Raw genomic sequence first — 13,886 nt, forward strand, 5'->3', positions numbered from 1 at the left:
GCTTGATCAAACCTTTTCTAACATGACTGACAACAAAATAAGTGAATATGTATAATACGCGCTTGGATCGGATTGGTATCAGTATCGGCCAAAACTCAAGGCTGTAATATCGGTATCGGATTGGAAGTGAAAAAGCTGGATCGGGACATCCCTACTGAAAATAACCCACAATACCATGGGGTTTTTTCTGTAACTGCACCACTAAACAAAATGGATTATTTCTGAATGGCTCGTGTATGACTTTACAGACATTTCCCCAAATTTCAAACTGTGACAACATGAATTAACTATATGTTTCGAGCTCTTTTCTTGTCTATCACTTTGATACCACCTACACTGACTTTAAAACACAAACGTAGGCCACTGTATTTGTAAAGATGTCTGCACCCGCATCAGAGGTTAGCAGGTTACATTCCACTTCCTGAATGGACACAAATAAATCCAAAACCTGACCTTTCCCAGCACACACACACCCATGACCTCTCCTCTTGATTATCTCTTTTCTCTCCCTCTCACACACATGCACTTCTGTTGCCATGGTGAGAGGTGATTATGCCTAACCATGTCCCAGCTTCCGCACCAGTCACGTCAAACCTACTGATCAGCAGCCACTCCCCTCCTTCCTCTTCTTCTCTGCATTCTTCCAGACTGAGTGGATGTGCACTCACAGACAAGTATACCATCCCCCGAGGCGTCTAAATTAGCTGTGTAACGTGCTACTGACAGAGTTAGAGGGAGGGAGAGGTATGCAGAAAACTGCAGAGGAAGAGATAGAGTATGCAGGGGAGACAGACCCAAATAAATGATTGATGAAGAGAGAGAAATGAGACACAGGGCATATTATGGAGGATTTTAAGGCCCCAAATGTCTCGAATTAAACCTGCATAGCGGATTTTTTGACCACTTGGGGGCAGAGCAACAAGCTGTAAACACTACACTGGCATATTATCTAATGCAGGGCTGCAGCTTACAATTATGTTCATTATCCATCAATCTCCCAATTATTTTCTTGATTGATCCATTCATTAGTTGGTCTATAGTACACAGAACAATGACAAATTCCGAGAGGCCAAGGGGGACACATTACGGTAGTTTAAGCTCCTACTTAATTAAACTTTTTCCTGTTTACATTCAGCCTGAGTAGCCTCGTGGTGACACAATACCTACAGCAATCAGCACAATACTCCCCATTGTCAGCTCCACTGATTAACTAAATGTAGGCTGTTGTCATGTTTTGGTTGGAGCACAGCATGCAAGGCCAGTCCCATGAACACAAGCGTCTGTCCGTCACTGAGTGAGTGAGTGATGAAGTTACACCACTGGTGGGAGTGAGTTATGACGCAAGTGTTGGCTGTTTTTCTTCGGAAAGGAAAACAGTGTGCCATGGTAGCCTGGGGAATTTGCAAGGTCGATAGCTAACTAGAGCACCTCCACATGAGTAAAACTGAACAACTTCACCACTGTAATGATTGCATAAAAGTGACAAGAGAAGACAAAGAGAAAAGAGAAAGTGGAAATGGGATGTTGGAACAGGTGCCTTAGGAACACCCTGTAACTAGAGGCTGACCAAACGGTTTGGTCAATTAAGGGCCAATGAGACGTTTTACAAACTATCGTTACTGGTGGAAGCTAGGCTTTAATGGTGGCCGATGACTTTGCAGCCTCCACCAGCCACATGGGGCCGAACATCATCTACTGGAGCTGAGGACGGGAGGGTTGTGTTATGTGTATTTGCTCTTCATTTTAACATGCATTACCATGATTTTTTAAGCTAGATCACAACAGCAAGGACAAAGACCGTGACTAAGTGAATGCTGCCACCCCCTTTTTCAAATTAAAAGCCCTCCAGTGTGTTTTTACATGGTCCAGCCATGAGGTTTTGATCTGGTCTTGTTATATCCACTACTGCATGTCACAGAAATACTAGGTCTTTAATTATTCAGCAGAAAAGCAGACTATGAACACCAAGCTACAGTATGTAAAATTCAGAAAATCAATATGAAAGCTGACAGTGGCAGTGTGTATCTCCAGTTTCCATCTATTTCAGCAGCATCTCACAGGTGGAGCATGCCTCTAAGATGCCAAACAAAACATTGCCAGACATTTCTGTCACAGAAGACTATATTCCATTGAGAATATACAAAGCTATGGAAACTCTTATTCACGGGAACACTATAAAAAGCATTATGAAAAAACACGACAGGAAATGGTGAAGAAATGAGACGTGACTGATAACCTGTGCAGAGAAATACATAAAATTACTCACACTTTATGCATGAGTGTTGCCTATAAATAGGGTAATTTTCATTGGAAAAATCCAGGAAAGGTTGCTTCCTGTCAGTTCCACTACACGCATCCAACGACGAGAAGTCAAAGCGAGTTTAAGGAGCACAAGACACATCATGTTAGCTTAGAAGTAACACTTCCACATAATTCCCTGTCAGAATAACGATGCAGTTTCCTGGCTTTTCCAAAAGAAATGTCAAGCTTTACTGTGGAACATCCTCTAAATTCATCCTGTATTTACACACACACACACACACACACACACACACACACACAAACACACACACACTCACACTCACACTCACACTCACGCCCACACATCTGGACAGATTTATAAATAGCTCAGGGGAGAGGCCATTGCTGAGCATGGTGCTGCTGGCAGAGTTTAAAGCCACTTGTGCCCAAATAGCTGCCACAAACCCTCACACACACACACCAGTACAAACTCTTAAAATTGTGCTGAATAGCATGCTATGTCCCGTCAAATTAAAGCACGCACTTCACTCTTTGCTTTTCCGAAAACACTCCAAAAGCACCTGCACACTCCATCCTGAGAGCCAAACGAAACCCTGCTCCGCAAACAAAACACACACAGACCCACTGCTGCCTCTTGTCTTTCTAAAACTAATCAGAATTGCACACACACACATACACGAACAGGCACGTGAAGCTCTCGGGAGGTAGGTGTCCTTGATTCAGCAGCGGGATTAAAACAGAGAATGGGGGGGGGATTTACTGTTGACAGAATGCCTTCTCTAATCCGCTGCATTACCACACGGCTTCAATCTGCAGCTGGAGCCCTCTGTAACTATATTTCAGGGGCATTTAATGATTTTTTTCAAGGTGTTTTTCCCACATAATTGCACCTGAGCTTGTGTTCGGTAAGTTATGTGCGTTGTACAGGGTCACTCGATTTGTCTCTATTTGAATAACTTCTCGCCTCGTCTGTAGGATTGCTTCTTTTCAATTGTGAGCATACACACATACCTGTTGTCACATGGTGACAGAAGGTCATTGGACCAAAATGTATCTTAATAAATTGACTGTAAGTGTTGACAGCTTGTGAGAGTTGTTGTGATGTGTCCTCCTACACACCTGTTGTCAGTGGTAGACTGTAACCAAGTACACTGACTCAAGGACAGTACAGTTTTGAGGTACTTGCACTTTACTTGCAACTTTACACTTCTACTCAATCTCAGGGGCAAAGGTACTTTTTACTCTATAACAAATAACAATAGGGGTGTCGGTAGCGTAGTAGATAGTGCCGGCGCCCCATGTACAGAGGCATTGCCTCGCTGCAGCGGCCGCGGGTTTGAATCCGGCTCGTGGACCTTTGCTGCATTTCAGTCCCCACTCTCTCTCTGTCTCCCCATTTCACCTTCTGTCCTGTCAATAAAGGCAAAAAGCCAATAAAAATAATCTTTAAAAAAAACAAAACAAATAACAATAGCTTTAGTTACTTTTCAGATCACAATTAGTCATACTCTTCCTGTCCAGTGAAAACCATGCATCTCCAGATTTGGTGGTTTTGATTGTGAGTGTTTCTGATAAACAAAGGGATTACAGCTTCCTTTATAAGCTGAGACAACTCTACTACTTCTTAAGCCAGTTAAACTAACCACCCTGAAAATGTTGCTTCAGCAAAAGTATCTAAGTACTTTCCGCAAAACGTCGGTTACTTTAAGTCTAAAAAGTGAAGGTAATCAATGTAGAATAAAGGTCCCTGTGAGTGTTATTGTTGTCAAGGTGAGGCCACTTTTAACTATTTTATATACTGTTATATTTGCTTATATTTTAGTCCAGTGGTTCCCAACTGATTTCTCCTTGGTCATTAGTTCAAGGTCCACACAGTTTAATACATAAAGCATCACACTTCGGCCATATCATCCAGCTGGTTTGCTGTCCCTGTCAAGGAGCTGTCTATTAGTCACTCAATCTATGGCAGGAAATGACACTTCAAAATACAATCTCTGTGCCGGAAATTCACTGTACCTAAAAATAAAGGGACCATGACTATGACCCACCAGCTGGGAACCACTGTTTTAGTCTATAAACCACCATCATATTTTATAAGATCATCATATTTTTTGGATGTATAATCTTTATTTGTACAGTAACTGGTAATTAAAGCTGTCACTTAAATGTAGTGAAGTAAAAGTATATTGTTGTGCAATACTGTTCTGCTTTAACTTCAAAACTGTACATTTTCTTATCGTTTTGTCTTTGCCTGTATACGGTATAGGAGCAACCTCAACATGTCTCAATCCAACTCTGGGGATCAAAAGTATTTCTGATATCTGATGTGGCATGTGCCTCTTTTTTTGTAGATACTGTACAGTACTTGAGTAAATGTAATTATTTAGCATCCCTCACCAAAAGCCCCGTAACAACCTGAAATCATCATCATCACTGTCATTATGTATGAAACTTTTTTTTTTAATTTACTGGCTGACAGAGACTAATTGTCATGGTGACAGTATTTTGCTTCTTGTTATTACAGCGGAGTGATAAGCCAGATCATTTGACTCGCTGCCGCTCTATTACTGCCAACTCTAATGTAATTTACATTTAGCCTTCAGCCTGGCATTGAAGGTCACATTTAAAGGCTGAGCTATTAATACCTGACCTGTAACGAAACCTCGACCCTCCACATATCTCCTCCCTACTGACCCCTCGCAAACCCCCCTGTCGTCCTCTCTCCTCCCTGTCTCGCACATGCACAATGAGATGACCTTTGACCTTACTCAGCCTTGGTTTTAAAACCGAGCATTCCACATTAGGCATGCACTCAGAACTCTGCAAACGCTTAACACTAACCTTCTTTAAGCTTCAGCCAGTGCCAGGCGCCACATTCATTCCCCAACTGAACATTGAACTTACATGTTAAATCTCATGTTTAGTGTAAGTAAATCACTATAAATACGTAACCATCATCACTTATATAACAGCTTTCACAAGACTTTAATCATGAAGCTAGGATTTAGGAAACAATTAAGAAGTTCAAGTCTAGTTGTTGTCAATTAACAAGCAAATTCACTCAACTGTAGTAGAAATGTACCTATTAGTCAATTAATTGATAAGTAGATTTACAGAAAAATAATCAGCAAATAATCAGACAAATTGATCAAAAATAGATTCGAGCTTCGGTTGGCAGTTGCCCTCTGTAGTTCTGCGTCCTATTTGACAATAGGTGACTAATTGGCGGCTATGAATGTCTTCGAACATAACTCAGCCAATCATAATTGAGGATCGGAAGTATATGTTTCGTAACATTCATTTCATATCATGTAATATGTCACAAAATCTTTAAACAGTGATATCATTTTGTGGCCTGGGATCAGTTTGGCATGTTATGCTGCAATGGACAAATGCATTTCTGTTTCATATTAGATTGACAGAACACAACAGGTTAATATTCCTAATGCAATTACACTGAAGATGTCTTTTAATTTAATGAAATTACAGCTATTGTAAGATGGACGGAGGTAAAGAAGGCAGTGTTTGGTTGTCAGAGGCAGTCAAACTCATGATAGGAGGATGTACTTGTCCACCGTTTAACCACAGAGCTGTGAAAATCTGCCATCAGAGGAAAACAAACACAGTGTGAGTTTCCACAGAAGTCTTCTGCTTTGCACAGAATTATCCCCCCCCCCCCCTGCAGAATGTCATGTTGTATTTCCGCTTCAGCAGACTCCAACTATGTACAGACTGAACTCAGTAGCAAGAGGTGGTTGGTGGGTAGGGGGCACTGGCGCCGTACTGTCAGCACACACTCACACATACACAGGTGAAATCACACACGCTGACTTTCACTAACACACACAGGCAAAGGGAGACAGTAAGTGGATTGATGGAGTGTGCAGACTGGATCACATGGCTGACTCAACACTGCCCTACTGCCCCGCCGTCTCTAAGACTCTAAGTGCGTGTGGTCATCTGAGCAGGGTTGTGATTTAGGTGTGTGAGATCATAAGCTGTAATGTAGGTGAGCTGCTGCAGTGCCAGGGCTACCCCATTAGCTTAAAGGTACACTCCCTGATGTGGCTATCTTGTCTTCAAATCCCCAAACGTCCGCCCAGCTCACTGCTGACTGTGTCATGTAGAAAACTACACAAGTACATGTCAAAATCTGTGTCTAAGCCCAACATGACCAATAAATAAATCGACACATCACCTGATAATTGATTAATAGTTCAAACTTGATTTTTTTCTTTTTGTCCTGTTGGAGACATCACAAAAAGCTTTGGGAACTTCAACAAGTGGCAAACATTGACATATTAACTGGTCCCAACTGGTCCAGCGGTTCTCAACTGGTCAAGCAACAAAAGCATTTATTTAGAGTCCTGTTTGTGTCTACCTGATGAATTTAACTCCAATATCCACTCCCTTTTTGCTCTGTTTTTGGTCTCCATCAACTCCTGAGAGATATCAGACATGACAAGACCAAAAAAAATTCAATAAAAATAATTTACTAACTTCCAAAAATAAATATTTTCTCGTTTGCTAATTATCTGACAATTTTTTCATTCTTCAGTTTGTCCATGTGGGCCCCTATACCTGTTACATTGTGTGACAGGCTTNAGTCCTGTTTGTGTCTACCTGATGAATTTAACTCCAATATCCACTCCCTTTTTGCTCTGTTTTTGGTCTCCATCAACTCCTGAGAGATATCAGACATGACAAGACCAAAAAAAAATTCAATAAAAATAATTTATTAACTTCCAAAAATAAATATTTTCTCATTTGCTAATTATCTGACAATTTTTTCATTCTTCAGTTTGTCCATGTGGGTCCCTATACCTGTTACATTGTGTGACAGGCTTTTGCTGTATCTATTTTTTCGTACCTATCTTTATATCTTCCTAAAATTTCAGAGCTACGTATAGCCTTATGACTTTATGGTATATGACTGTGCGGCGCAGCCCAACAACCCCTTCTGCAAGCTCTCAGCTTTTTCCTTCTAATAAATAAACAATATAAACCCACAATATGTCAAGAAATGTAATATTCTTAGACCCATTTTCCTGTACACCAACTGAATTCAAGTTTCTCTCTTTAACCTAAGTGACATTAGCTTATTTGCGCCTTGTTAGCTTAACTGCCTCGTTAACTCATGGTAAAACACACTGCATTCAAACTGGACAGAAAGAAAATAAAACTCCCAAAACCCGTCTTAGTTAGTCATGTCAGTCGTCTAGTTAGTTAGTCCACTGTTCCAACAATAATAATCCCTTAATTCACCAAATTAGATGTGAAAATATGGTGTTTTCCCCTGCAGTCTCTCTCTGACATTGCGGCAGTTTACAGTCCTGTGATGTTATCTCAACAAAGCGCAGCTTTCTGTTCAACAAGTACAGACTGACCTCTGGTGGCCCAGGCTGTGCGCTACACCCTTAAAGGAATACTCGCCCACAAACTTTTCTTACCTTGAATTCATGAGGGAAACTTTGTTTGATTTGGGACCACTTTAACAACAGCAAAACTTTATCGAAACATCGGTTTACAAACACTCACACAACTCCTGCAGGATAATCCAAATCTCATTTATTCAGTCATACGCCCAGTACTTCCCTAACACATGGATTTTTAAAACACCTTAGTATTGGAGTCTAGCTTTGAGGAGAGCATAGATAAGTTTCATTCTCAGTTCAGTTTTAAATAGTAAAGTCTTAATGAAAATGGATGTGTTTCGGAAACACTGAGCATACAACTGAACAAACAAGACTTGTATTACAATGTATAAGTTGAGTGAGAGTTAGTAATTCAATGTTTTGATATAGCTTTTTAAGCGGGGTCCCCAATTAAACAATAAATCAGTATGTTAGCCATTTTCTGTGGACGCATGCAAGAAAAATAACGTTTTCTTCACAAATTCAAGATATTAGACATGACTTATTGATTTACAAATGGTCATTTTTTTGGGTGAAGTATTCTTTTAACACGGCATCTCACAAGCAGCAACTTCCGGGGCTGAAAAATGAAGTGCAGTTCCTCTGATGGCCACTTGAGGCTGGCTCCAGAAGCCAGTCAGTCCTCAAAGACACCCATTTTAAAATGTCCAACTTTACAGCAGAAATAAACATGTTTACAGCCTGGTACAAACAACTTACAACTGTAAGAGGAGTGAATTTTTATGTAACTCATACATTAACAATTTATTACCAAGGTTTCAAATCATGAGTCCAAAAACCAATAAGTGACGTCACGGTAGGTACATACAATATTTTTACAGTCTATGGTTCAACAGAAAGGGGAGCATCCGTATTTTTGACGGCATTAAAAATCATTCGGACTGGATCTCTATATACCCTGGTATACTGTAATACCATGATACTGTCTGAGTCTACCATGCGAGACACAGTAATTGCAATCATCACCCTAGCAGCAATCTCAAAACCCACTGGTTATCATCTGATAACAATAAGCGATAGAGATTTCCCCAGCAGCAGCTCCAAGTCTGCAGGTTTATTTATAAATGGTGAGACTTTGTGACTAAATATAAACACAACCCAGTGAAAACAGACCCAGGCACTGACATCAATACACTGTCAGCTAGTGGTGAGGGTACTAGACACACAGTCTGTGCTGAAGTACTGCACATACACCCCAAAACCTGTGTTTGGTTTGGTCCTACTTTCATCCTATGCTAAGACACAGGAATGATGGGTAGAAGAGCATACAAATTCACAAGTGTTTCCCATAAAAACTAAATGTCTGTGGGCTGGACAGGAGGAGCATTTTATCCCTCTGACTCTGAAGCTCTCCACTGAAATCAAAATGCTGCTGATATTCTTCTAGGTGGGGCAGCGCTTGCTTGGGTTATGTGTCTGCACAGAAAAGGCTGCGTTATTGAATTATGTAAGTGTCTGAGAGCTTAAAAGCTGCACCAGGCAAGATTTATAAGAAAAAAATAGTTGTATCAGCCTAATTAAATCACGAAGTGGAGCTCCACTGGAGAAGGCTGACCCAGTCCCTGAAGAGATGCCAGAAATGTGTCCTATTTGCCCAAATAACGGTGTGGTGTGGGGCTGGTACACTTTTCAGCCCGCAGGGAGAGACACAGCCAGACATGAGGGCAGAATATAAACTGTCCCATTAACTGCTAACTTACAGGATTCGGGGTTAGGTTTGGTGTAATATGGACGACAAATTAAAGGCCTATTAAGTTAAATTTACTGGTATAAATCTAGAAGGTTCGTACAAAAGCAGCCTTCTGAGATAGGACCATTATCACACATGCTGTATACACAGAGAGACAGTCCTGAAATAGCTGTAGCGTGATTGGAGAACAATGAGGCGGTCCCGTCAGAGGCGACAGCTTCCTGTCCCCAACACACCCATCACATTCCTCTGTGCCAGTTTGTGTGTGTATGTTTGTGTTTCAGTGCATTCTTCTACTTCTGCAGACCAAAGTGTCCAATCCAATCTGACAGACGTGACAGCACTCCACCTACTCAAGACATTTGATTCAGTTTGTGCCCAAAGAAAAACGACTGGTTAGGGGTTACGGCAAACTGGGGATATGACATCTGAAAGATGTGGGCACTTGGGTTTACTGAAAAAGACTACTGGGTTGCATTTTGGGGCTTCACCCAAACTAAATACCAGGATATGTCCGCCTCTGCTGCTTCAGTTTTGACCATTCTTTTTTAAAATCTGTCTGAAGTGCAACATACAATCACTTGACTACCACTTTATGTTTTGAATCATCACTTCCTGTGGGGAGAACAAAGCCCATGACATTAGGATCTGGGGGCAAAGGGAAAGAGTCAACAGGGTCTTTTATCAGTTTTGGCAAATTATTCTTTGCTGTAGCCAAACTCTGAACTAGATTACATCATTTTCAAAGGAATTTGCTACTGCAGCTTCAACATCAACCACCTATTGACATATCAGTGCCTAATCTGGGTTTTCATGAACTGAAAAAGTTGCATATGGGGAAATCTGTTAGTTTACACAGTGCGGTTGCAGTTTTATCCAAGGACAAATTAGAAAGGTCCTTTCAGATGTACATCAGGGGGTTTAAGGTCCAATGTGTAGGACTTAGGGGCAGGATTTATTGGGATTAATCATATAAAACCTTAATAACTATGTTTTCATTCATATATAATCACCTAAAACAAAGAATCAACATATTTTTACAACCTTACAATTAGCTGTTTATACCTACATTATATAGATACCAGATATTGACACTAGATACCAGACCCCAAGATGGTGTCTATTCAGTCAAATGGAACTGTTCGCCTGATGCATCTGTCAAAAAGAGTTTCTAGCTTGCGGACTTTCGGGGTATGTGGCCCACTGAATATGCTCAGTAGGGTTTCTCCTCTGGACCTTGACAAATATAAAACCTCCATGGATCAAAAGTTCATAATAGAAAGAGTCATAACTGACTGCCTGCAGTTCAACAAATTCTGTCACGAGTTTTGCAGACGTCTCTTTTATAACAGTGGTCTATGGGGAAAATGCTTTGTTGGGCTGCAGGGGATTTTTTTTTTTTCCAGTGGCCACTCGGAAAAATTGTTAGCAAGGCTGAGCAGTGTGTCTGAGGGCTTGATCCACATATGGAGTAGGTCCTCCTTCACGGAGTCTGCCATGTTGTTTCTACAGTGGTCCAGAATGGACAAACCAGACACCAGCGCTAGATATGGCCATTCATGTTTTCGTGTCAGCCACTTTAGTTCTCCAACACGCTTGGCAATGGGATAAGTTTCACCTGGTTGCAATCTGCAACCTCACTGCTAGATGCCACCACCTATTAGCGCATAAGGTTTTTATGAACTGATAAATTTGCATATGAGGGAATTTGTTAGGTCACACAGTATGACTGCAGTTTTATCTAAGAACAAATTAGAAAATGTCTTTTTAGATGTAGATCAGGGGGTTTAAATCATGTAAAAGCAGTGGGCAGGATGTACTGAGAATGAAAATGATATCAAATATCAGGTCAATAGGCGTAGTAGTCAAAAATAGGCTTAATACGCTTGAGAATGTTTTGGAGTGCAATGCCAAGGTGCAGCTGATAATGTATATTCTACAATACTGTAACTTCTACTGAAAGGTCCCTGAGCAAGACACCAACACCCCCCCTGCTCTGATGTCAGTGAGGGAAAGGATAAATGATATTCCTCCTACAGCATCGCCCAAAATACTACTGTATCATACACTGAGGGATGCTACACATCCAAACTGAACTGTTATTTTGTTCAGCAAACAATGGATCTGATTATATGTTTTGAATGATAAACACACGTCTGCAAGAGAACTATTGCTGCATGCTAAAGAAAGCCACATTCTCATTGTCTGCCACAGGTCTTGGACAAACACAATGAGGAGCACCCAGATGACCTCCTAGTCATTTTCCTGATGAATTTTACCTCGGCCTACACTATTATATATACGGATAACAATCAGTTTCAGATCCTACATAAAGCTATTAGGGAGGAAACAGGAGATGAGCTGTCCTGTTATTCTGGGATTGATCTGATTGTGTGAGCAGAGCACACTCCAGCTCTGATCACATTCTTAAACTCTGTGTGTGTGTGTGTGTGTATGCGAGCAGCTTCAAATCACTGCTGACTTTCCCCTTACTGCACAAAGCCTCTTTTCATTCTGACAGCAAGGCAAGATGCTGAAGATGTTATTTTGGCTTTGTTGTTGTTGTTTCTATTAGGCCTTTATTTGTCACTGTTGCTTATGCGCTCGCCATCACACATCAGAGCATGACTTCATCAGCTCACAATACCAACCCAGTCGGAGGCAGCCCTTTATAGAGCAGCAGACAGATTGATGGGTGAGAAGGAAATATGTCAAATACATTTGCATGTGTGGAAAACGTCAATTAAAGGCTTGATGGCAACATGTGAGGCTGCAGATCCCCATCACAGTTATAACTATTATTGCATTTACATCTGAGACACCTCACTTACCTTTGCTACGGTGATTTAAACGTCGTTTGCGACCACACCTGCATGCAAACAAATCCCCGAAGAAGTCGCTTAATTATAGACGACGGACCTCCATACGGCCCAGGAACCACCGACCCTTCATCGGCTTCCAAGCGGGATTCGGCGCTCCAGAGCCCGGGCGCAGCGCTGCTGCCCCTCGGTAGTCCAGCCTCCGTTCAACGCGAAACCTCCCTTTGTAAATGCTTGTGTTTATTCCCGTCTTTAAATCATGGTTGCCATCTCTTCCTCGCCACTGCGTCGTTGACTTCTCCGTGATGTTGCCAGGCTGAGTAGAAATCCGTTCATATCTTATTTATTTGGCTGGACCACTTTACATCCGCCTCCCCGTTTCCGCCGCTTCACACACTTTATTCCCGTCCTGCTCGCGCTCCGCCATGCTGGAGGGAAATAAAACCGACCGCAGCCTGCTTACAACAACATATTTCCCTTAAATGCTGGGTAGGAACTTTTTTAAGAAGCCAGGCCTTGTTGTGGGAGTCCATCCTGACCGAGCTCAGCATCAAAATAACTGATTTAACACCTCCCACCACCCTCCCCTTTGTAGAGCACGGATTACCAAACTGAGGTTCGGGGACCTTCAAGGGGTCGGTGCCTCACTCACCAAGATACCCCATAATGGTTTGTTCCATTGGTATTGGAAAGTCGGCATTTCTGAACTCTCACTCAGAAATTTGAACTGAAATGCTCTGAAATCGGAATTCGACTCGGAAAGTGGCAGGAACGCAGGCCCCCAGGAATATTGCACTAACCAATTTTCCCAGCGGCCACTCACAGTATGCAAAATTACCCATCAGCCAAAAGCATTTTCCCCATAGGCCACCATTATAAAAGAGACATCTGTAAAGCTGTTGACAGGACACCTTGAATTGCAAACAAGGTCAATTATGGAAGTAAACCTGAAGCTAAAAACTGTTTGGTGTATGCGCCAGGTGAGCGACTCCATTGGCATGAATAGGTGCCATCTTGGGATCTGGTATCAAAGTATTATTATACGTCTATGACAGTAATATACTGTTTACGAGCACTTCTGTCTCATTGAAACAGTCCTCTGCACCAGTGGTTCCCAATTGGTGGGTCGGGGGTCCATTCTGAATGGACCGCAAGTGCAGTGCGAACATGTCAAGTTTGTAAAAAACATGCATTGTGAATTTCCCACACAGAGCTTTTATTTTGAAGCTCTGTTTCCTGCTGTAGACTGAGTGATGAACAGCCACCCACTTGACAGAGACAGCAAACTAGCTTGATGACATGGTCAAACACAAGTATGACACACAGTGTATTAACTTGTGTGGACCTTGAACTGTTGATGAAGGAGAAATCTGGACCCACAGTCCTGTGTAATTTCTATCTGTGTACATGTTGCTACAGTGTGTGTGTGTGTGTGTGTGTGCACAAAAGACAGTGAGCTGCATTGATATCAACTGGCTGACAGTGGCTAACCGGGGCTAACCGGGTCTGACCTGGTGTTGCTAAAACATCTTGGTTGTCAGACTTGTACTGGAATGCAGAAAATTCGGGTGATGTCATTCCCTGCTCCAACGTCAGACTCCTGACTTCCAAGATAAATGGAACGCAGCATAAGATCATCCCCTACTTTCTGCAGCAGCACCTGTGACTGGTAGACAAATT

At 41.8% G+C, this 13,886-nt stretch overlaps 1 protein-coding gene across 2 annotated transcripts in view; it reads right to left on the minus strand.

Moving 5' to 3' along the window:
- hecw2b (HECT, C2 and WW domain containing E3 ubiquitin protein ligase 2b) overlaps nucleotides 1-13,846 on the minus strand; it is a 37,940-nt gene extending 24,094 nt beyond the window's left edge. The window contains exon 1 of one of the 2 annotated variants that reach the window (XM_050063170.1): nucleotides 13,718-13,846. The gene's annotated coding sequence lies outside the window, so the exon portion shown is untranslated. Of the gene's footprint in view, nucleotides 1-12,218; nucleotides 12,760-13,717 lie in introns of those variants that run through there. The other variant, XM_050063169.1, reaches the window with a different exon arrangement.
- Nucleotides 13,847-13,886: the final 40 nt, after the last annotated feature.

Source organism: Epinephelus moara, chromosome 15 (assembly GCF_006386435.1).
Source record: "Epinephelus moara isolate mb chromosome 15, YSFRI_EMoa_1.0, whole genome shotgun sequence".
Taxonomy (NCBI): domain Eukaryota; kingdom Metazoa; phylum Chordata; class Actinopteri; order Perciformes; family Serranidae; genus Epinephelus; species Epinephelus moara.